This window comes from Glycine max, chromosome 4 (assembly GCF_000004515.6).
Source record: "Glycine max cultivar Williams 82 chromosome 4, Glycine_max_v4.0, whole genome shotgun sequence".
NCBI lineage: Eukaryota > Viridiplantae > Streptophyta > Magnoliopsida > Fabales > Fabaceae > Glycine > Glycine max.
The window spans coordinates 26,492,620-26,500,291 of NC_016091.4; the positions used below are offsets into that span (position 1 = coordinate 26,492,620).

Genomic DNA, 7,672 nt, shown 5'->3' on the forward strand with positions numbered 1-7,672 from the left:
TCCAATACCCTGATGAGGATGTCCCATATGTTCTTAAAACTGGACTGATTCATTTGCTTCCAAAGTTTCATGGCCTTGCAGGTGAAGACCCGCACAAACATTTGAAAGAATTTCACATTGTCTGCTCCACCATGAAACCCCCAGATGTCCAAGAGGATCACATATTTCTGAAGGCTTTTCCTCATTCATTAGAGGGAGTGGCAAAGGACTGGATGTATTACCTTGCTCCAAGGTCCATCACGAGCTGGGATGACCTTAAGAGAGTATTCTTAGAAAATTTTTTCCCTGCTTCCAGGACCACAGCCATTAGGAAGGATATCTCAGGTATTAGACAACTCAGTGGAGAGAGCCTGTATGAGTATTGGGAGAGATTTAAGAAACTATGTGCCAGTTGCCCCCACCATCAGATTTCAGAACAGCTTCTTCTCCAATATTTTTATGAAGGACTCAGTAATATGGAGAGAAGTATGATAGATGCTGCCAGTGGTGGAGCCCTTGGAGACATGACTCCTGCTGAAGCCAGAAATTTAATTGAGAAGATGGCCTCCAACTCCCAGCAGTTTAGCGCCAGAAATGATGCCATAGTCATTAGAGGAGTGCATGAGGTAGCTACAAACCCATCTGCATCATCTGAAACTAAGAAGCTTGAAGGCAAACTGGATGCGTTGGTCAACTTGGTAACCCAGCTGGCCTTGAATTAGAAATCTGTACCTGTCGCAAGGGTTTGTGGTTTGTGCTCCTCTGCTGACCACCATACAGACCTTTGCCCTTCCATGCAGCAACCTGGAGCAATTGAGCAGCCTGAAGCTTATGCTGCAAATATTTACAATAGACCTCCTCAACCTCAGCAGCAAAATCAACCATCGTAGAGCAATTATGACCTTTCCAGCAACAGATACAACCCTGGATGGTGGAATCACCCTAACCTCAGATGGTCCAGCCCTCAGCAACAACAACAGCAGCCTGCTCCTTCCTTCCGAAATGCTGCTGGCCCAAGCAGACCATACATTCCTCCACCAATCCAACAACAGCAACAACCCCAGAAACAACCAACAGTTGAGGCCCCTCCACAACCTTCCCTCAAAGAACTTGTGAGGCAAATGACTATGCAGAACATGCAATTTCAGCAAGAGACCAGAGCCTCCATTCAGAGCTTAACCAATCAGATGGGACAATTAGCTACCCAATTGAATCAACAACAGTCCCAGAATTCTGACAAGCTGCCTTCTCAAGCTGTCCAAAATCCCAAAAATGTCAGTGCCATTTCATTGAGGTCGGGAAAGCAGTGTCAAGGACCTCAACCCGTAGCACCTTCCTCATCTGCAAATGAACCTGCCAAACTTCACTCTATTCCAGAAAAAGGTGATGACAAAAATCTACCTAACGATTTCTGTGCAGGTGAATCTTCTTCCACAGGTAATTCTGATTTGCAGAAGCAGCACATTCCCCCTCTTCCATTCCCTCCAAGAGCAGTTTCCAACAAAAAAATGGAAGAGGCAGAGAAAGAGATCTTGGAAACGTTTAGAAAAGTAGAGGTAAACATACCTCTGTTGGATGCAATAAAGCAAATTCCAAGATATGCCAAATTCTTGAAGGAGCTGTGCACTAATAAGCGGAAGCTTAAAGGAAGTGAACGAATTAGCATGGGCAGAAATGTCTCCGCATTGATTGGTAAATCTGTTCCTCAAATTCCTGAAAAATGCAAAGATCCAGGTACATTCAGCATACCTTGTATTATAGGGAATAGTAAGTTTGACAATGCCATGCTAGATTTAGGAGCCTCTGTTAGTGTTATGCCTCTGTCGATTTTTAATTCTCTATCTCTAGGTCCCTTGCAGTCAACTGATGTGGTAATTCATTTAGCTAATAGAAGTGTTGCCTATCCTGTTGGTTTCATAGAAGATGTCTTAGTTAGAGTTGGTGAACTGATTTTCCCTGTTGATTTTTATATCTTGAATATGGAAGATGGATTTTCTCAAGGATCAGTTCCCATCATTCTAGGCAGACCCTTTATGGAAACTGCTAGAACTAAGATAGATGTTTATGCAGGCACATTGTCCATGGAGTTTGGTGATATAACTGTTCATTTTAATATTCTGGATGCTATGAAATACCCATCTGAAGATCTTTCTGTATTTCGTGCTGAAATAATTGACCATGTTGTTGATGAATACATGACTGATCTTTATTCTAATCTGCATGCCTCTCACTCTTCATGCATTGAGTCTGAAATTGTACTTGATCATATGTCTGAATTTGATGCTAAGAGTGAATCTGAGAGTGATATTGATTGCATGCCTGGTGGTGGTGTTTTACCTCTTGAGATTGATTTTATAGAGTCAGATAGGACTAACCATGTTTCAGGAAGTACACATACCTCTGACTTTCTTTATGAGGTAAAGGCTGAGAAACCATCTCCTTCTACCACTGTCTAGCCGACCACACCAGAATTGAAGCCTCTGCCATCAAATTTAAAATACGCTTACTTGGATGATAGCAAGAGTTTTCCAGTGATTATATCTGCCTCCCTTGCTGATGAGCAAGAGGAGAAGTTGTTGGCAGTTCTCAAGAAGCATAAGAAGGCTATAGGCTGGACCCTGGCGGACATTCCTGGTATTAGCCCATCCACATGTATACATCGAATAAATTTAGAGGATGGAGCTAAACAAGTGAAGACAGCCACAGAGAAGACTTAACCCGGTGATTCTTGATGTAGTGAAGAAGGAGATAACCAAGCTTTTGCAAGCTGGAATCATTTATCCTATCTCCGACAGCCAATGGGTGAGTCCCGTCCAGGTAGTCCCGAAAAAGACTGGCCTCACAGTGATCAGAAATGAGAAGGAGGAGCTGATTCCTACTCGGGTGCAGAACAATTGGAGAGTCTGCATTGACTATAGGAGGCTGAACCAGGTTACCAAAAAGGACCATTTTCCCCTGCCATTCATTGACCAGATGCTTGAACGCCTGGCAGGTAAATCCCACTACTGTTTCCTTGATGGTTTTTCTGGTTATATGCAAATTACTATTGCTCCTGAGGATCAGGAAAAGACCACATTCACCTGCCCCTTCGGCACTTTTGCTTATAGGAGGATGCCTTTCGGCCTGTGCAATGCCCCTGGTACCTTCCAGCGGTGCATGATTAGTATTTTCAGTGATTTTTTAGAAAATTGCATAGAGGTGTTTATGGATGATTTCACTGTATATGGATCCTCTTTTGATGGTTGTTTGAATAGTTTGGAAAAAGTTTTGAATAGATGCATTGAAACTAACCTTGTTCTAAATTTTGAAAAATGTCATTTTATGGTTGAGCAAGGTATAGTTTTAGGCCACATTATTTCCAATAAGGGTATTGAAGTAGATCCTGCAAAAAATTCTGTTATTTCACAATTGCCTTACCCCTCTTGTGTGCGAGAGGTGCGATCTTTTCTTGGTCATGCAGGATTCTACAGGCGCTTTATAAGGGATTTTAGCAAAGTAGCCCTTCCACTGTCCAACTTGTTACAAAAGGAGGTGGAGTTTGACTTTAATGATAGATGCAAAGAGGCTTTTGATTGCCTCAAAAGAGCGTTGACTACCACCCCCATCATCCAGGCACCCGATTGGACAGCCCCTTTTGAGCTTATGTGTAATGCATCAAATTTTGCATTGGGGGCTGTCCTTGCTCAGAAAATTGATAAATTGCCCAGGGTGATATATTATGCTTCTAGGACTTTAGATGCTGCCCAAGCAAATTATACTACTACTGAGAAAGAGCTTCTAGCCATAGTTTTTGCTCTTGAAAACTTTTGATCTTATTTGCTTGGTACTCGCATTATTGTTTATACTGACCATGCAGCTCTAAAGTACTTGTTGAAGAAGGATGATTCTAAGCCTAGGTTGATCCGATGGATGCTCTGGCTCCAAGAGTTTGACTTGGAGATCCGTGATAGGAGCGGAGCACAAAATCTAGTTGCTGATCATTTGAGTCGGATCGAACGTGTCTCTGATGCAGATTCACCTATTCGGGATGATTTCCCGGATGATCATTTGTATATATTGTATAGTATTTCTGACTCTCTTTCTACTCCCTGGTTTGCTAACATTGTCAATTATTTAGTTGCCTCTGTTTTTCCTCCCTTAGCATCTAAGGCCCAAAAAGATAAGATTAAAAGTGATGCTAAGCATTTTATTTGGGATGACCCCTACTTGTGGAAATTGTGCAGTGATCAGGTCATTAGACGGTGCATTCCAGATCATGAGACTGACTCAGTCCTGCAGTTCTGTCATTCTTCCGCACCGGGAGGTCATCTGGGTGTTCAAAGGACAGCTCGCAAAGTGCTTGATTGTGGTTTTTATTGGCCCACCATCTTTAAAGATGCGTGGAAGATCTGCAGCACTTGTGAGCAGTGTCAGAGAGCAGGAAATACACTTACATGGCGACAACAAATGCCTCAGCAACCTATGCTATTCTGTGAGGTGTTTGATGTCTGGGGTATAGATTTCATGGGTCCTTTTCCTGTCTCTTTTGGTTATGTTTATATTCTCCTTGCAGTTGATTATGTTTCAAAATGGGTGGAAGCCAAGCCCACTAGAACTAATGATGCTAAAGTTGTCGCAGACTTTGTCAGGTCTAATCTGTTTTGCAGGTTTGGAGTACCTAAAGCAATTGTTAGTGATCAAGGAACCCATTTTTGCAATAGGACAATGCATGCCCTGCTTAAAAAGTACGGGGTGGTACACAGGGTATCCACACCATACCACCCCCAGACTAATGGACAGGCAGAAATTTCTAACAGGGAAATCAAGAGAATTCTAGAGAAGATTGTGCAGCCAAGCAGGAAAGATTGGAGTACCAGGCTTGATGATGCTCTCTGGGCACATCGGACTGCCTACAAAGCACCCATAGGAATGTCTCCTTATCGGGTTGTCTTTGGAAAGGCATGTCATCTTCCAGTGGAAATTGAGCACAAAGCATACTGGGCAGTGAAGACTTGCAACTTTTCTATGGATCAAGCTGGCGAGGAAAGGAAGTTGCAACTGAGTGAGTTAGATGAAATCCGCCTAGAAGCCTACGAGAATGCCAAGTTCTACAAAGAAAAGACCAAGAAGTTCCATGATAGCATGATAGTTAAAAAAGACTTCGTGGTTGGGCAAAAAGTGTTATTGTATAATTCTAGGCTTGGACTCATGAGTGGTAAGTTGAGGTCAAAGTGGATTGGTCCTTTTGTTGTTACTAATGTTTTTCCTTATGGTACAGTTGAGATCAAAAGCGACTCCACAAACAAGAGCTTCAAGGTCAACGGACATCGACTTAAGCCATTCCTCACGAACCCTTCTTTAGTGGACGTAGTGGTGGAAGAGACTTCCTTACTCCACCCTACTCTTCCTCCACCATGACTTAGGGAGTTTTTTTTCTTTTCCTATCTCCTTCTTTGCTTTTATTACACTTGTCCGATTCTCTTTGATGATTTAATTGTTTTTAATCTGTTAATTGTGCTACATTGAGGACAATGTGTTGTTTAAGTATGGGGGGGGGGGGGAGTGTTCTTTGGTTTTGCTAGTTTTGTTGGTTTTGTTAATTTGTTAGTTGTGTTAATTTTTTAATGTTGTTAGTTTCGTCGGATTTTCAGTTTAATATTTTGGGTCAATTTCGTGTGCACGTACGAATTTGCATGTTTTTCTTTGAATTATAGGATATGTTCAAGAAATGGGTAATTGTTTTGAAAATAAAAGTTCTTGACATTTTGTGACTTGAAATCCTTGATTCTTCTCTACATGTCATGATAGTTTTGAAAGCTCAATTTGAAAGTGATGATTTTACCCTTGTGAGAATTTGAGCCATCCATCATTATAATCATTTGGTGTGTTTTGCCCCATTGATTGCTTGCACAATAGCCTTGGCTTGATTCTTGTTGATGCGTCCTAATTCACATGCATATTTGGAAATGATTAAGGCAATTTTGTTCTTATAAGCTTCTAGCCAAATGGACTTACCTTGAATTAATTCCTTTGATAGCCCTTTTGAGCCTTGTTTCCCTTTCCTTGTTTTGAAGCTCACTACAAGCCTTAAGTGAAAAACCATGATATTACCATATCCTTAAGGAATTTTGGAGCTTTGGAATTGTTTTGGGAATAAGTGTGGGAGGTTTTTGTTTCATTGGACAACTTGTTTTGTTGGCTATGCTTCATGATGTATTTTGGGCCATACTTGATGTACATTGTATATTGGTTAAATGTTGGACATGCTGAATGAAATGTTGTTTCTCAAAGGCTAAAGAGTAAAAAAAAGAAAAAAAAATCGAAAAAAAAATTCGAAAAAAGAAAAAGAAAAGCAATAAAGTTGAGTGAATAAGATCTTAAATGGCACAAGAATGATGAAACTCTTGGTTCTACTCTTCATGTTTAATTTTTATCTTTACTTCTTTTTATTTTCTTATTTTTTTTTCTTAATATGCACTTATTCCCCTTTGCTCCTCTATTCCTTTGGGATTTAGCCACTTATTCCATATTTCTCCATACCTTGTCCTTGGCCCCATTACAACCTTAAAAGACCTTTTGATCCTCATGTGCTTGTGTTTATGGGTTGATTGTCAATTTTAGAATCTTGCCAAGTTTATGTGGTGTTTGCTTTCATGGGTGCTTTGAGGGTAAATAGTAGCCTAGACACTTGAGAGATAGAGTGTATATCTTGTGAGGCTTTATCACTTTTCATTCTTGAGCTGATTAACTATTTTGCCATGATTGGGTTTCTTGGATGATTTTCATGAATGTCTTGACTTTTTGGATCTCCTTATGTTAGATGTTACCCATTCCTTTCATTCCTTGATGTTCATTGAGAAATATGTGAATGTTTTTTGTCTCCCTTTCATATCCTTGGATTTTGTTCTTTGTTTCATTTTGCCCAGGAGTGCAAAAGGCTAAGTATGGGGGGTTTTGATGTGCCGTCATTTTCTTCTATTTTCTAAACCCTTTTTGCACCATTTTAATTATTGATTGGTCTTAATTGTCAATTAATTAGGCAGTTTTATTATTTGGGCTCATTTAGCTAATTTGATGTTTTTAATCTAATTTCAGGAATTAATGAAACATTGGGCTTAATCCGGATTTTGGTTGTGGACTTGAAGAGGGCAAATAAAGCAGCGCTTACCTTAGTTAATTTCTAATTAGGAAATTTCGCAATTTTATTTTATGTTGTTCAGTGTTTATTTCGTTTTGGGCCAGAGTATTGTAATAGGGCCCAGTGACTTTGAGTGACTCTTTTTAAATAGCTGCCTTGGGATTCGTGCAGGGTATTCTATTCTGCTATGCTATTTTCATTATTCAGAGCTTTGGTTTTAGGTTTTCACGTTTTTCTGTTCCCTTGTTACAGTTTTCGTTCTTAATGCAAATTTCCGTTTTCTGCTTCTAATTACGAGTTCATTCTTGCTTCTTCTTCTACTTTCATTTACGTTTCTGCTTCATGCTTCATTTGCGTTTTCTGTTTGAATCCATGGAAGGCTAGATTTTCTGGTGTTGTTTCCTTTTGAGGACGAAGCCCAACTCTCTTTGAGGTTTCGTTTGTAATGTGGTTTCCTGGCAGTTTTCCCTTCACCAGTTATCCCAATTTCGTGAATATTAATCAATGCACGCTTCGTGTTCCATTATTTGCCTCTGAGCCTAACTTGCGTTCATGCTTAATGGACGAAGGGCTAAC

At 40.3% G+C, this 7,672-nt stretch overlaps 1 non-coding gene across 1 annotated transcript; it reads right to left on the reverse strand.

Moving 5' to 3' along the window:
- Window positions 1-302: 302 nt before the first annotated feature.
- LOC113001598 (small nucleolar RNA R71) lies at window positions 303-409 on the reverse strand. Its single transcript, XR_003266991.1, has one exon. It is a non-coding gene; the product is annotated as a small nucleolar RNA R71 (small nucleolar RNA).
- Between the last annotated feature and the right edge of the window lie 7,263 nt (window positions 410-7,672).